This window comes from Staurois parvus, unplaced genomic scaffold (assembly GCF_062004578.1).
Source record: "Staurois parvus isolate SC_StPar_1 unplaced genomic scaffold, SC_StPar_1.0 ptg000827l, whole genome shotgun sequence".
In the NCBI taxonomy this organism is placed as follows: Eukaryota; Metazoa; Chordata; class Amphibia; order Anura; family Ranidae; genus Staurois; species Staurois parvus.
This window is the reverse complement of record NW_028318623.1, coordinates 371,655-389,217: the sequence shown is the minus strand read 5'-3', so window position 1 is coordinate 389,217 and position 17,563 is coordinate 371,655. Positions and strand designations below refer to the sequence as shown.

General features: G+C 44.3%; 1 protein-coding gene across 1 annotated transcript in view; it reads left to right on the top strand.

Moving 5' to 3' along the window:
- The window catches only part of LOC149443833 (tetraspanin-4-like), a 122,724-nt gene that overhangs the window by 999 nt on the left and 104,162 nt on the right, over nt 1–17,563 (top strand). The window lies entirely within an intron of this gene.

The following is a 17,563-nucleotide window of genomic DNA, read 5'->3' as shown; positions in this document are numbered from 1 at the left end:
GATAGCTGTGGGGGATGAAGTGGTAGGAAGAGTGGAGGAGGTCAGCAGGTTAGCAGGGGGTGGGGTAGGCTTCCCTGAAGAGATGGGTTTTCAGGGTGCACCTAAAGGAGAGGAGAGTAGGTGATAATCTAATGGGTTGGGGCAGGGAGTTCCAGAGGATGGGTGACGCCCTGGAGAAGTCCTGGAGGTGGGCATGGGAGGAGGAGACCAGGGAACTAGAGAGAAGGAGGTCTTGTGAGGAGCGGAGTGTGCATGCTGGGTGGTACTTGGATATGAGGTCAGTAATGTAGTTCGGGGCAGTATGGTGGACAGCTTTGTACGTCAGTGTTAGGATTTTGAATTTGATCCTTTGCGCAATCGGAAGCCAGTGGAGGGATTGGCAGAGGGGGGTGGCGGAAATGGAGCGGTTGATATGCATTGGTTTGCGGTGGAAAAATAGAGCAAGCTCTATTTTTTTTTTTATCAGCGTATTGCATAGTAATGCGTTAACACATTGTAACTCGCATTAAAGCACAGGGGAAGACAGCAGGCCAACACGAGTTTGACTGTCTTCTGCTTTGCCGTAGACACAATCTTTCTCAACTTTTTACCTCAGAGGAACTCTTGAAACAACTGTTAGGTCTCAGGGAACCCTGCTAAAACCATTTTATCAGGGTCAGTGCAAAAAATGTCCCTTACATTGCTGGTCAGAAGAAAGCCCTACAGTGTTGGTCAGAAGAAAGCACTACAGTGTTGGTGAGAAGAAAGCTCTACAGTGTTGGTCAGAAGAAAACCTTACAGTGGTGGTCAGAAGAAAGCACTACAGTGTTGGTCAGAAGAAAGCTCTACAGTGTTGGTCAGAAGAAAGCCCTACTGTGTTGGTCAGAAGAAATCTCTACAGTGCTGGTCAGAAGAAAGCTCTACAGTGGTGGTCAGAAGAAAGCCCTACAGTGGTGGTCAAAAGAAAGCTCTACAATGGTGGTCAGAAGAAAGCCCTACAGTGGTGGTCAGAAGAAAACCCTACAGCGGTGGTCAGAAGAAAGCTCTACAATGGTGGTCAGAAGGAAGCCCTACAGTGGTGGTCAGAAGAAAACCCTACAGCGGTGGTCAGAAGAAAGCTCTACAATGGTGGTCAGAAGAAAGCCCTACAGTGGTGGTCAGAAGAAAACCCTACAGCGGTGGTCAAAAGAAATCCCTACAGTGGTGGTCAGTAGAAAGCTCTACAGTGTTGGTCAGAAGAAAGCTCTACAATGGTGGTCAGAAGAAAGCCCTACAGTGGTGGTCAGAAGAAAACTCTACAGCGGTGGTCAAAAGAAATCCCTACAGTGGTGGTCAGTAGAAAGCTCTACAGTGTTGGTCAGAAGAAAGCCCTACAGTGTTGGTCAGAAGAAAGCTCTACAGTGGTGGTCAGAAGAAAGCCTTACAGTGGTGGTCAGAAGAAAGCTCTACAATGGTGGTCAGAAGAAAGCCCTACAGTGGTGGTCAGAAGAAAACCCTACAGCGGTGGTCAAAATAAATCCCTACAGTGGTGGTCAGTAGAAAGCTCTACAGTGTTAGTCAGAAGAAAGCTCTACATTGTTGGTCAGAAGAAAGCCCTACAGTGTTGGTCAGAAGAAAGCTCTACAGTGTTGGTCAGAAGAAAGCCCTACAGTGGTGATCAGAAGAAAGCTCTACAGTGTTGGTCAGAAGAAAGCTCTACAGTGTTGGTCAGAAGAAAGCTCTACAGTGGTGGTGAGAAGAAAGCCCTACAGTGTTGGTCAGAAGAAAGCCATACAGTGGTGGTCAGAATGCCACTTAAAATCAATGGTGTCATGCCTCTGACTGGGACAAGTGGCGTTGGCCCTAGAACTATGCAGGCATCCTCAAAAGGGAAGTAAATCAGACACAGTTCAAGGAACACCTAGCAATCTCTGGAGGAACCCTAGGGTTTCATGGAACCCTGGTTGAGAATGGCTGCTGTAGACACTTTACATGTTCTAGGAAACTGCATGCCAACACATCAATACTTGTGTGTTTATATGCACTCAACGTACATGTTGCTGTGTGCACAGACCCTTATTCTGGGCAGACTATTGGATGCTGCATTTGTATTCCTCAATGTGTCGTTGATGAAGTAAACGTCATCCTCCACTGCCCAGAATTCAGGTGTCCTCTATGGCTATATAAATCCTGTATTATAATAATAATAATAATAATAATACTAATAATGGCTCCATCATCAGACCTATCATGCAACTTCCAGAGGATGCATGGGATGGTTGAGCCATGGAGAAACTGAGAGCTCAGTATCTGTAAGAAATGGAAATTACCACCCAAGGACGGTCATCCACTGCACCACGAGGGAGCAATTTATTCTAGCCATGAGCCTTTTCCTTAGTTGGTGAACATTGGCAAGTCTTCTGCTGTCCATACAGAGCACTGCTCTGCTACTGCAAGTAGAGGCTGCATTTCATCCATTCTTTTCTTATACATTTTAACATTTCTGTAATGTTGAATCTTTCCCAGAGTTTTGGAAATGTTACTTGACATGGAAAAAAATTCCTTTATCTCTGGTTTCATTGTAACATGTGCTTCCTCTTTATAAAGATATGTAAACTTCAAGCATTGCATGCTTTCCCTACAATGGCATGCTAATAGCTTTCATTTTTTATGATGCAGTTTATTTCTGAAAGCATGAATAATATTCAAGTATATCTATGGAATTCAATAACTTTTTACAAGTGTTTAGGCACAATTTCCTGATTCACTAATGCTATGCTACCTATGGAACGTTTATTGAATACATACACATACTTGTAAAATCAGTAAAATGTTATATTGCCTTTAACATATTAATATTATTCAGTTTTAAAGCCACAGCTTTATTGAAAATACTGGGGATCTTGCCATGAAGGTTCTTAGTCAGGCACTTCCTGTTATAGGGTGACAACACACTTTAGCTGTGTCCTAGTTGTACTCCTATGTTGTCACCCTTTTTCAGGGACTCCTCATGGAGGCTACAAGTGTCCATTTCAACACACAAGTTTAACCTCCTCGACGGTATGATTCTTTCCGATTTTTTGTGCTGAAAGCGGTACCATTTTTTTGCATGGAAATATGTAGTTTTTTATTGTAGGCTGTAATTTTTAGGAATAACTCACTGAAATCTGTCCGAACAAGAGTCTAGTAAACATCCCGGGTATGATAAAACTTGAAACACGAAATCATAAATTATAATTTAATAAATAATCATAAAAAATAATAATATAATAATAATAAATTTAATTCAATAATATAATCAAACCAAAAAGACTGAAATTTAAAATACAGAGGCAAATTCGCACATCGCTGAGCAAAGTCGCAAAATCGTTTTCAGTGTCTGATGACAAATTTCCCCACGAATCATTATCACTCAATTCTGCAAGTGGTTCTGATTTACTATCGCTGTTCTAAAACCTCTTTTGACGTAAAGGGACGCTTTTTGGACGCCATGGACTTTTCTAAGTTTCCAGGCAGAAAGAACATTCAAAATGCAGGCAGGGCGCCGGACAAAGCAGTAGGGACAAAATATATGTGAAATGCATTGAAACAGCAATGACAGAAAAAATGACATTTTTAAAAAATTTCAAATTTCACGCCGGTTCCAGCGCCCGTACGTCCCGACGTCACAGGGACCGGAACACGGATGCCGGATGCCGGCATCGGCCGGAGGAGATGGCCGGGGACGCTGCAGGGGACACATCGCGGGAGTGAAGGACAAGGTAAGTGCTGCAGGCACCCCCAGAGCAACGCCGCATGGTAAGCCCGAGTGTAGCTCGGGGTTACCACTCTTGGTACTCAAATTTTACCCCGAGCTACACTCGGGAATACCGCTAAGGAGGTTAATAGCAAAGAGTAAAAAATATTTTTTTTTCTCAAAATTGCCGGTCTTTTTTTTTATAGCGCGAATAATAAAAAACACACAGACAAACAAATGCCACCTAAAGAAAGCGAGGGGTGAATAATTTGGAATTCGCACAGAAAACGCTGCAAATTCCGCACCGCATCAGTGTGAACCAGGGCTCCAGCAGCACAGGATATGTACAATAATGAGACTTCAGCCCCTGTGAACTAAAAGCAAAAAATCCCTCTATAAGCATTTTTGGGTAATGCGATGTTTGCAGAGCATAGCAATGAACCCCTCACCTCATTCCCCCATTAACTGGCTGCAGTAATTCGGCACAGTAGGTTGTGAGGAGCCGAGAGCTAATTAACTGCGGCAGCTGAGCTGACAATCAGAGCACATAACCTGTGATTATGCACATTTACTAGTAAGTGGATGCAGCATGTAGGGCTAGTAATGATACAATTACTTTGCTTGATGCATCCCCACAGTTTTCAATTAAACTGTCTGCGGTGTCCATAGGCAGTGGCAGCCACTGAGCTCTGCTAATATACAGGAGCCGCATTGCGATTAGGTAAAGGCGCCTGTCCTCATGTACATATGCAGGGCTATCCAGGAGGAGCGCCCATTTACAGTTGCAAGAAAAAGTATGTGAACCCCTTGGGATTACGTGGAGTTTTGCATGAATTGGGCATAAAATGTGCTCTGAACGTCATCTAAATCACAACAATAGAAGAACACAGTCTGCTGAACATAATACTACACAAACATTAGATGTTGCCATGGTTTAATTGCACATAACATGTAAACATTCACAGTGCAGGGAGGAAAAAGTATGTGAACCTTTGGACTTAATAACTGGTTGACCCTCCTTTGGCAGCAATAACCTCAACCAAACGTTTCCTGTAGTTGCAGATCAGACCTGCACAACGATCTGGAGTCATTTTGGACCACTCCTCTTCACAAAACTGTTTCAGTGTAGCAATATTCTTGGGATGTCTGGTGTGAATCGCTCTCTTAAGGTCATGCCACAGCATTTCAATCGGGTTGAGGTCAGGACTCTGACTGGGCCACTCCAGAAGGCGTATTCTGTGCTGTTGCAGCCATTGTTTTGTTGAATTACTTGTATGCTTTGGGCATTGTCCTGTTGCATCACCCATCCTCTGCGGAGCTTCAGTTGGCGGACAGATGGTCGTACGTTTTCCTGCAAAATGTCTTGATAAACTCTGGAATTCATTTTCCCATCAATGACAACAATCCATCCAGGCCCTGAGGCAGCAAAGCAGCCCCAAACCATGATGCTCCCTCCGCCATGTTTTACAGTGGGGATGATGTTTTGATGTTGGTGTGCTGGGCCTTTTTTTCTCCACACATAGTGTTGTGTGTTCTTCCCAAACAACTCAATCTTGGTTTCATCTGTCCACAGTATATTTTGCCAGTAGTGCTGTGGAACATCCAGGTGCTCTTTTGCAAACTTCAAACGTGCTGCAATATTCTTTTTGGACAGCAATGGCTTCCTCCGTGGTGTCCTCCCATGTACTCCATTCTTGTTTAATGTCTTCCTTATTGTAGATGTGTCAACAAAAATGTTAGCATGTGCCAGAGATTTCTGTAGGTCTTTAGCTGACACTCTGGGATTCTTCTTTACCTCATGCAGCATTCTGCGCTGTGCTCTTGCAGTCATTTTTACAGGACGACCACGCCTAGGGAGAGTAGCAACAGTGCTAAACTTTCTCCATTTGTAGACAGTCTGCCTTACCGTGGACACATGAACATCAAGGCTTTTGGAGATACTTTTGTAACCCTTTCTAGCTTCATGCAAGTCAACAATTCTTGATCGTAGGTCATCTGAGAGCTCTTTTCTGCGAGGCATGGTTGACATCAGACAGTGCTTCTTGAAACCAGTAAACCCAAAACAGGTGTGTGTTTTTTAAGGGCAGGACAGCTGTCAGCAACACATCCAATATGATCACACTGATTGGAGTCAAGGTTGGCTCACTCCTGGCTCCAATTAGCTCTGGGAGAAGTCATTAAGCTAGGGCCTCACATACTTTTTCCTCCCTGCACTGTGAATGTTTACATGTTATGTGCAATTAAACCATGGCAACATCTAATGTTTGTGCAGTATTATGTTCAGCAGACTGTGTTCTTCTATTGTTGTGACTTAGATGACGTTCAGAGCACATTTTATGCCCAATTCATGCAAAACTCCACGTAATCCCAAGGGGTTCACATACTTTTTCTTGCAACTGTACATGGCTAAGGCACTGCTCATCTGTGATTGGATCCCTCACCTTGTAAAAGCAACCCATTCAGTTTAAAACAGAAATGAAAGGTAAAACATTTGGGTATAGATATAAAAACATTAGAAATGCCTTTTTTCCCTTTTTGTATAAGTCCTCATGCACACGGGACGTTTTTACAGCGGCTGTTATTGGCTTTTGACATTTTTTTCTACAGCCAGTAAACCCCCTAGCATGTTATCCTATGTGTCCATGCACACATAGACTGGAATCAATGTTTTTTGGCTGGAAAAAAAAACAGGACTAGTGGGTTTCTAGAGGAGTTTTTTAGCTGTAAAAGCGCTCTAAAGCTGAAAAACGCAGTAAAACGCGGTAAAATGCAGCAAACCTGTTTTTGGACTTTTTTTGACCAAATACCATTTTTTTGGGTTAAAAAAAAGCTAAAAACCACAAACATGGAAAAACGCGACAAAACGCTGCTAAACGCTAATGCGCAAATGCTGAAAAAAAGCTTAAAGACTCATGTTTTTAACGGGACTTTAGCTGTGTAAAGTCACGTTAAAAACACGATTTTTTAAGCTTTTTTTAGCATTTTTGCATTAGCGTTTAGCAGCGTTTTGTCGCTGTGTAACGTTACCAGCGTTATCAAAATGCCCCGTGTGCATGGAGCCTAAGAGTTCACATTCTCTGTATTCTCAGCTGCTTAAGAGCTGGGAGAGGCGAAACAGCAAGACACTGATCTTCCCAGTGAATAGCTGAGCAGATATTATCAATGACTACACAGTGTTATCAGAAAGCCCCGTGTGCATGGAGCCTAAGAGATCACATTCTCTGTATTCTCAGCTGCTTAAGAGCTGGGAGAGGCGAAACAGCAAGACAATGATCTTCCCAGTGAATAGCTGTGCAGATATTATCAATGACTACACAGTGATGTTGTGCCCAATGTTCCACATGTGACAGTGCTGGGGCCTTGTGTGGAGGCAGGTCACATATCACTGACTTTCCCATACCTGGAAACATAAATGGTGGTAGTGTTATGAGCAATGGGGTGTGATTGTGGCAGAAATAGAAAGGAAATCAAGCCAGTGAGGTCAAAGACACGGTACAAACCTGTCCTGAATCAAATACAGGGCTACCATTAATGATCCATCCCATCCAGGGGCGGACTGACCATTTGGAAACTCGGGCACTGCCCGAGGGCCCGATGTCAGTAGGGGGCCCCATGAGATGCCCCTGGTACCTTTTTCATAGACTTTTTTGAGTTTGGGCAAGGACACAGGGGCCCCATGATCCCCTATTGCCCGGGGGGCCCCATGAGTTGTCAGTCCGCCGCTGATCCCATCCCATACTTACCTTTCCTTATGTTCATACCAACAGAAAGCCTCTACTGGGATACTGCCAATACCCCAAACTCTCGATCCCCCAGAAACATCTGGCAGTGTTGATCTTTTTGGTCCCCCACAACACTCATTGGTTCATCCCTCTGACCCCCAGGCCACGACTGTGTCCTGTAATAAAGTGGAGATCAGCAGGAGGAACCAGTGAGCACTGCGGGGGGGGGGACAGGAGATCGACACTCTGGGAAGTATCAGTTTTTCAGGTAGACTCTTGAATGGAGCTGGCCTTCCAGTGGAAAAGGTAGGTATCCACTCTCGACTTTTTGCAAGGTCATTTTAATACGGCATGAATGCATTACCAAATTTGTGTTGAATCCCTCTGCATATGTTTACGTACGGTAATTTATCTGACAATGCCAAGAAGATTTTTGAATTTTTCTAATTTTTTTCACCCTTGAAGTGGCTTCATTCTGTTTGTGAGATGGGACGGAAAGGGAGCGCCAAAGATGCAGTATTTATAGACTGGGCTGAGACAGGATGCTGGGGGACCTGAGGCAGCACCAGCTGCATGTCTCAGTGTTTTATATAGAACACAAGGTCTGACCTCACAGAAATCTCAATGCTTTCATCCTACCAGCCTCCCCAATATAGATGCCACAGAAGCATTGGGTTGTGACTGAAGACTTTTTACTGAGAGCACAAGAATGGACTTTAAAAGGCCAAACCAAAAATGGCAGCTGTTCAAATCAATTTATAACCAGCACAGGAAAAGTTGGTGGACCAGTTTGCAGAAAATGGACAATACAGAACTTCCCCAGCATTTAATCCGGTTAGCTAGAGCAGAGAACCTACCTGTAAACTTTTCTAACATCTAGAAAGTTCAGTTCCAGATATTTAAAAAATGACCAGCCTATCATGGTGCCTTGATGTAGTTGTGTGTCTTCAGATATTGATGTACACTCACCGGCCACTTTATTAGGTACACCTTGCTAGTGCCAAGAAAATCTACACCACCACCAGCCTGGACCGTTGATACAAGGCAGGATGGATCCACCTCACCATGACACCACCACCACCAGCCTGAACCATTGATACAAGGCAGGATGGATCCGCCACACCATGACACCACCACCACCAGCCTGAACCATTGATACAAGGCAGGATGGATCCACCTCACCATGACACCACCACCAGCCTAAACCATTGGTACAAGGCAGGATGGATCCCCCACACTATGACACCCCCACCAGCCTGAACCATTGATCTAAGGCAGGATGGATCCACCACACCATGACACCACCACCACCAGCCTGAACCATTGATACAAGGCAGGATGGATCCGCCACACCATGACACCACCACCACAAGCCTGGACCGTTGATACAAGGCAGGATGGATCCATCTCACTATGACACCCCCACCAGTCTGAACCATTGATACAAGGCAGGATGGATCCACCTCACCATGACACCACCACCACCAGCCTGAACCATTGATACAAGGCAGGATGGATCCGCCACACCATGACACCACCACCACCAGCCTGAACCATTGATACAAGGCAGGATGGATCCACCTCACCATGACACCACCACCAGCCTAAACCATTGGTACAAGGCAGGATGGATCCCCCACACTATGACACCCCCACCAGCCTGAACCATTGATCTAAGGCAGGATGGATCCACCACACCATGACACCACCACCACCAGCCTGAACCATTGATACAAGGCAGGATGGATCCACCTCACCATGACACCACCACCAGCCTAAACCATTGGTACAAGGCAGGATGGATCCCCCACACTATGACACCCCCCCCAGCCTGAACCATTGATCTAAGGCAGGATGGATCCACCACACCATGACACCACCACCACCAGCCTGAACCATTGATACAAGGCAGGATGGATCCGCCACACCATGACACCACCACCACAAGCCTGGACCGTTGATACAAGGCAGGATGGATCCATCTCACTATGACACCCCCACCAGTCTGAACCATTGATACAAGGCAGGATGGATCCCCCACACCATTACACCACCATCACCAGCCTGAACTGTTGATACAAGGCAGGAAGGATCCACCTCACCATGACACCACCATCACCAGCCTGAACTGTTGATACAAGGCAGGATGGATTCACCACACCATTACACCACAACCACCAGCCTGAACCATTGATACAAGGCAGGATAGATCCACCACACCATTACACCACAACCACCAGCCTGAACCATTGATACAAGGCAGGATAGATCCACCACACCATGACACCACCACCACCAGCCTGAACCATTGATACAAGGCAGGATAGATCCACCACACCATTACACCACAACCACCAGCCTGAACTGTTGATACAAGGCAGGATGGATCCACCACACCATGACACCAAAACCACCAGCCTGAACCGTGGATACAAGGCAGGATGGATCCATGCTTCCATGTTGTTTACGCCAAATTCTGACCCTACCATCTGAATGTCGCAGCAACCAGTCTGCCAATTCTCCGATATTGATCCAGATCTCACGTGATTGGTGACCTCACTGACCAAACGGTAGGTTAATGAGGCTGGAAAGGCAGAGCCAAGCTTGGCTTTTTGAAAAAAAAGTCATCATTTCCTTTTAACTTTAGCTATTTATAGGTCTAGATCTGCTGATCATTTAAATATTTAAAAAATGTGTTAGGCCACACCAGCCTATCATGGTACCTTGATGTAGTGGTGTGGCTTGAGATATTGATGTACACTCACTTTATTAGGTACACCTTGCTAGTTCCAAGAAAATATCTCCCACATCATTACACCACCATCAGCTTGAAACACTGATACAAGGCAGGATGGATCCATGCTTTCATGTTGTTTATGCCAAATTCTGACCCTACCATCTGAATGTCGCAGCAACCAGTCTGTCCATTGTCCTCTGACATCAACAATACATTTTCCTCCACACAACTGCCACTCACTGGATAATTTCTCTCTTTCGGACCATTCTTTGTAAACCCTAGAGATGTTGGTACGTGAAAATCCCAGTAGATCAGCAGTCTTTGAAATACTCTGGCACCAACAACTGCCACGTTCAAAGTCACTTAAACCCAGGGCCAGGACAAGGGGTGGGCAGGAGGGACGGCTGCCCTGGGCACTGTAGCATCATGTGAGTTGGGTGGGGCTCCATGAGGAGATTGGATTTTTGTTGCAAGACAGAATTTGAGGGGGCAGCAGGTAGTAAGAAGTGTTCTAAGAGGGGAAATTTGGGGAGAGGTGATTTGGAGAGATTTCTGTTGGGAGGGGGATGGGGGAAGATGATTGTGCTAGGAGGGGGATGGGGGGGGGTTCTGCTAGAAAGGTAATATGGTAGAGGACAGGAGGAAATTGTGTGTGGAGGGGGGATTTGGAGTGGGGGGAAAAGGATTTGCTCTGGGAGGGGAAATTTGAGGGGCAGGAGATTTGTGCTAGGAGGGGGAATTTTTTTTTTGGTGTGGGATTTGTGGTGGGGGCATATGGGGAGAGAGATAATTTGAGCTAGGGGGACAAAGAGGTGATGGGGGAACAAAGATTTGTGCTGGGAGGGGGGATTTCAGCAGGGGGGGCAGATTTATACTGAACGGAGGGGGTAAGCATGCAGATTAGGGTCCGATTTATTTTGGAGGGGGGAGATTGTTGCTGGCTTATAATGCTCCTACATCTTGAGGGGGCGGCGGGTGCAATTTTTCATGTTCGCCCTGGGCTCTAGATGACCTTGTCTTGTCACTGCTTTCTTCCCCATTCTGATGCTCGCTTTGAACTTCAGCGGTCGTGTTCACCACATCTAGATGCCTAAATACATTGAGTTGCTGCCATGTGATTGGCTGATTAGCAATTTGTGTTTCCAAGCAATTTAACAGGCTAATAAAGTGGCTGGTGAGTGTATACTGTAGCTAGGGCGTTCACATAGGTTAGACTAGAACCACACTTTATAATGTCGTGCTTTGCATGGGACTGTGGATTCACAAACTGTATACTTGAAAATGTATCCAATGAAGACCTCTGATTTTTAATCAAATTAATCAATTTATAGACACATTTTCAGTGTTGTTTAACCACTTGAGCTCCAGAGGATTTACCCCCCTTAATGACCAGGCCTCTTTTTGCTACTCGGCGCTGCACTAATTCAACTGATAATTGCGCGGTCATGCAATGCTGCTTCCAAAAGAAATTCACGTCCTTTTTTTCACACAAATAGAGCTTTCTTTCGGTGTAATTTGATCAGCTGTGCGCTTTTTATTTTTCACACTATAAACAAAAAAAAGCCAAAAATTTTGAAGAAAAACAATATTTTTTACTTTCAGCTATAAAAAATATATAGTAAACTCAAAGTTGGTTATAAATTTAGGCCAAAACGTATTCTGCTCCATGTTTTTGGTAAAAAAAATCCCAATAAGTGTATATTGATTGCTTTGTGTGGAAGTTATAGCGTCTACAAACTATGGTATAGATACTGTAATTTACGCCATTTTTCTGCTATACAGCGCTGCGCTAGTTTAACGGACAATTGCGCGGTCATGCAATAGGGTACATAAATGAAATTTATATCTTTTTTTTCCCCACAAATTGAGCTTTCTTTTGGTGGTATTTGATCGCCTGTGCGGTTTTTATTTTTTGCGCTATAAAAAAAAGGCTGACAATTTTGAGGAAAAAAACAATATTTTGGACTTTTTGCTATAAAACATGTCCAGTGAAAAAAAATGCAAAAATCAAATTTAGTCATAAATTTCTGCCAAAATGCATTCTGCGACATGTCTTTGCTAAAAAAAAAACCCAATACGTGTAAATTAATTGGTTTACATGAAAGTTATAGCGTTTACAAATGGCGGGAAAGATACTGGGATTTTTAGTTTTTTTTTTATACTAATAATGGCGGCGATCAGCGAATTATGGCGGCGATCAGTGACTTATGGCAGCGACCAGTGACTTATGGCGGGGCTGCGGCGGACATTCTGACATTGGGGGGTACTGACTTGGGGTCACTGACATCCCCAAAAACACTAATACAGTGATCAGTGCAAAAAAAAAAAACACTGACACTGTACTATTGGCACTGGGGAGGAAGGGGTTAACTTTATTTTGCAGGGAAGGGTTATCTGTGTGAGGGGAATGTTTTACTAGGGGGCGGGGGGTGTGCTGGATGGGACAAGGCTGATCGAGAGAGAGAAACTCTTCTTTCTTGATCAGCTCGTCCTCGAGCTGACAGGGAAGTGACAGACAGCACAGCTACTGCAGCTGTGCTGTCTGTCACTGTTTGCCGCCGATCGCCGGGAAACAGTCGGTAAAGACCGGCTGTGACCCGGCGACTGACATCCGCGGCGGTGATCGGCGGGACAGATAGGGCGGCGGCGCGCCTCGCGCGCGCCCCCTATCTGTTTACAAAACATGCGTTTTAAAACGTGGTTTTGCTTGCCAGTGCTGCCCTGCCGCCGTATTTCTACAGTGGCAGGGCGGCAAGTGGTTAATAGGACAGAATGCTGTGTAATATTTTGTTTCAACAACATTCAACACGAAGATTTGTTTTATATTTAATGTACACAGGTTATCCAAAAACTATATGTTTGTTTCTTGTAGAATTGGACATTCTTTGTCCCATAGACATCAACTGGGGGGTTTGAAAATGTGCAATACAAGAGCTTTGGTGCAATTTTCACACATTTTTGTGCCTTACAACTGGTCTCTTTCTCCTTATAACCTCAAGCCTTTGAACAATATTGAAAACAGGAGTGTTCATGCTGGATGTGAAGGCTTTCATCCACTTGGTGGGGGGCCACAGGGGTCTTTCAGTCCCATTACAAGGATTGTGCCAAATGAGGGCCTGAGAAGACATTAGCATAGCGGACATGGCTCAAGAGCTCCAATAGAACTTGACATCACACTTTACAGGAAAATCAGGAAGCACATACAAGGACATATGATAGTTTTTTCATTTTGCCAAAAAATAAATGAGTTGAGGCTTGGAAACACTTTTAAAGGGCTTCAAAAAGGTGCAATCAAATGCACAAAAAACACCTTAAATATGCCTGGAAAAAAAAGTTTGATTGGAGACTAAAGGGTGCTGTTGGCTTTAATTTGTTTATTTATTTCAGGTACTTCTATAGCGCCATCAATTTTATACAGTGCTTTACATATATATTGTACATTCACATCAGTCCCTAACCCTCAAGGGGTGTACAATCTAAGGTCCCTAAGCCTCAAGGGGCGTACAATCTAAGGTCCCTAACCCTCAAGGGGAGTACAATCTAAGGTCCTTAAGCTTCAAGGGGAGTACAATCTAAGGTCCCTAACCCTCAAGGGGAGTACAATCTAAGGTCCCTAACCCTCAAGGGGAGTACAATCTAAGGTCCCTAAGCCTCAAGGGGCGTACAATCTAAGGTCCCTAACCCTCAAGGGGAGTACAATCTAAGGTCCCTAAGCCTCAAGGGGAGTACAATCTAAAGTCCCTAAGCCTTAAGGGGCGTACAATCTAAGGTCCTTAAGCTTCAAGGGGAGTACAATCTAAGGTCCCTAACCCTCAAGGGGCGTACAATCTAAGGTCCCTAACCCTCAAGGGGAGTACAATCTAAGGTCCCTAAGCCTCAAGGGGTGTACAATCTAAGGTCCATAAGCCACAAGGGGTGTACAATCTAAGGTCCCTAACCCTCAAGGGGAGTACAATCTAAGGTCCCTAACCCTCAAGGGGAGTACAATCTAAGGTCCCTAAGCCTCAAGGGGTGTACAATCTAAGGTCCCTAAGCCTCAAGGGGTGTACAATCTAAGGTCCCTAAGCCTCAAGGGGTGTACAATCTACGGTCCCTAAACCTCAAGGGGTGTACAATCTAAGGTCCCTAAGCCTCAAGGGGAGTACAATCTAAGGTCCATAAGCCTCAAGGGACGTACAATCTAAGGTCCCTAAGCCTCAAGGGATGTACAATCTAAGGTCCCTAAGCCTCAAGGGGCGTACAATCTAAGGTCCCTAAGCCTCAAGGGGCGTACAATCTAAGGTCCCTAACCCTCAAGGGGAGTACAATCTAAGGTCCCTAAGCCTCAAGGGGTGTACAATCCAAGGTCCCTAACTCACATTCATACATACACATACTAGGACCAATTTAGACAGGAGCCAATTAGCCTACCAGCATATATTTGGGGTGTGGGGGGAGGCTGGGGTACCTGGAGGAAGCCCACGCAGGCACAGGGAGAGCATGCAAGCTTCAGGCAGGTGGTGCTGTGGTTGGGATGTGAACCAATGATTCTAGTACTGCAAGGTGGAAGTCCTAACCCTTTAGCCACTGTGCTGCCCCTTTAGTAAATATTTCTGGCTGAGCTGATATTCCAAGCAAGAGAAGCAAAATGACCTGACTTGTAAATGGTGTTTATTGCTTGTTACATCACGTTGTTTTATTATGCTTGTGCTACTCCGCCCAATTACAAAATGTTCCAGATTGCTTGTTTCCTATAGCTTGTTCTAAGTTGCTAACTCAAAGTATTGAAGCTTGAAGTGTCTGCATACTTTGAGCTGTTTGTTTCCAGGGAGGTCAATAAGGGCAGCTTCCAGTCTTCCCACACTTGGGTCCTTTACAGTGACCATGTCAGTTACCTAAAAAAACCTCAATGGTAATTTCAAGAAATAGAAGAGCTGATATCATTTTTTTATTTATTTCAGGTACTTATATAGCGCCGTCAATTTACGCAGCACTTTACATATATATTGTACATTCACATCAGTCCCTAACCCTCAAGGGGTGTACAATCTAAGGTCCCTAACTTACATTCATACATACACATACTAGGGCCAATTTAGACAGGAGCCAATTCACCTACCAGCATGTCTTTGGAGTGTGGGAGGAAACCGGAGTACCCGGAGGAAACCCACACAGGCACAGGGAGAACATGCAAACTCAAGGTGGGGGGTGGTGTGGTTGGGATTCAAACTAACGACCCTAGCACTGCCAGGTGGAAGTGCTAACCATTTAGCCATTGTGCTGCCCATATATGTGAATTTGCACAGCCCTGCCGCCCTGTAGCAGTAGTTCTGCTATAGGGCGGTCGGGAAGTGGTTAATTAATGCTACACCAAGGCATCACAGAAGCATCAAAAACACATTGAAAAATGTTGAAGCGGTAAGCGCTTTAATGTGTGCTGAAGTTGAAGCAAATGTGAATGAGCCCTAAACGTGAAGTAACCCTTTAACTCTTCACAAACCATGTAACTGGGGGGCGTTATAGGGGTGTGTCCTTTGCTCACATACTTACTACTAAAGGCTATCCATCTTTACTATCTCAAAAAAATTGGAGGTATGGGTTTTCCAAGGTTCGCTCATTATTGGGAACCAATCACTAATCATCTTTCATTGCTAGGACCGCTGTTGAGTCATGAAATCGAATTTGTTTGTGCTTATTAGTTCACCACTGCGCCGTGGAAGTGAAGGTATGGGTTGAGGAGTCCCAGAGGGAACTTTCAGGGACGATGACCAGTGTTCTCTGGCATGTTTTACGACTGATGGGGAGACGTGTGATGATTCGGCACAATGCTGCACAGTACAGTGCACAAATGAAAGGCTAGGTACATCAAGTGACCCTGACACATCCTCTCCTTCATATATTCTGAATAGGGGAGCTGGCTCAGCATTACAGATAATCATTACTGATACCGCATTACTGATACCGCATACAGACCCAACCAAATGTCCCCTTGCTTTATTCTTTGCTTTATACTTTGTGACCTCTCTATGGTCTCTGGTCATTATTATTATTATACAGGATTTATATGACGCTAACAGTTTGCTCAGCGCTTTACAATATAATGGGAGACAATACAGCAACAATACAGTTCAATACAAGAGGGATAGGAGGGTCCTGGTCCTGGGAGCTTACAATCTAGGAGGGAGATGGTGATCATACCCCCCTTATGTATTATACATGGAGATCATATCCCCCATATGTATTAGACATGGAGATCATATCCCCCCGTATGTATTATACATGGAGATCATATCCCCCCGTATGTATTACACATGAAGATCATATCCCCCCTTATGTATTACACATGGTGATCATATCCCCCCTTATGTATTATACATGGAGATCATAGCTCCCCTTATGTATTATACATGGAGATCATATCCCCCCTTATGTATTATACATGGAGATCATATCCCTCCTTATGTATTATACATGGAGATCATATCCCCCCTTATGTATTATACATGGAGATCATATCCCCCCTTATGTATTATACATGTTCATCATATCCCCCCTTATGTATTATACATGGAGATCATATCCCCCCTTATGTATTACACATGGTGATCATATCCCCCCTTATGTATTATACATGGAGATCATATCCCCCCTTATGTATTATACATGGAGATCATATCCCCCCTTATGTATTATACATGGAGATCATATCCCCCCTTATGTAATATACATGGAGATCATATCCCCCCTTATGTAATATACATGGAGATCATATCCCCCCTTATGTATTATACATAGAGATCATATCCCCCCTTATGTATTATACATGGAGATCATATCCCCCCTTATGTAGTATACATGGAGATCATATCCCCCCTTATGTATTATACATGGAGATCATATCCCCCCTTATGTATTACACATGGTGATCATATCCCCCCTTATGTATTATACATGGAGATCATATCCCCCCTTATGTATTATACATGGAGATCATATCCCCCCTTATGTATTATACATGGAGATCATATCCCCCCTTATGTAATATACATGGAGATCATATCCCCCCTTATGTAATATACATGGAGATCATATCCCCCCTTATGTATTATACATAGAGATCATATCCCCCCTTATGTATTATACATGGAGATCATATCCCCCCTTATGTAGTATACATGGAGATCATATCCCCCCTTATGTATTATACATGGAGATCATATCCCCCCTTATGTAATATACATGGAGATCATATCCCCCCTCATGTATTATACATGGAGATCATATCCCCCCTTATGTATTATACATGGAGATCATATCCCCCCTTAATCTCTTCTTCTCAAGAGAGAATAAATTCAGTTCCTCTAATCTTTCCTCATAGCTGAGCTCCTCCATGCCTCTTATCAGTTTGGTTGCCCTTCTCTGTAGTTTCTC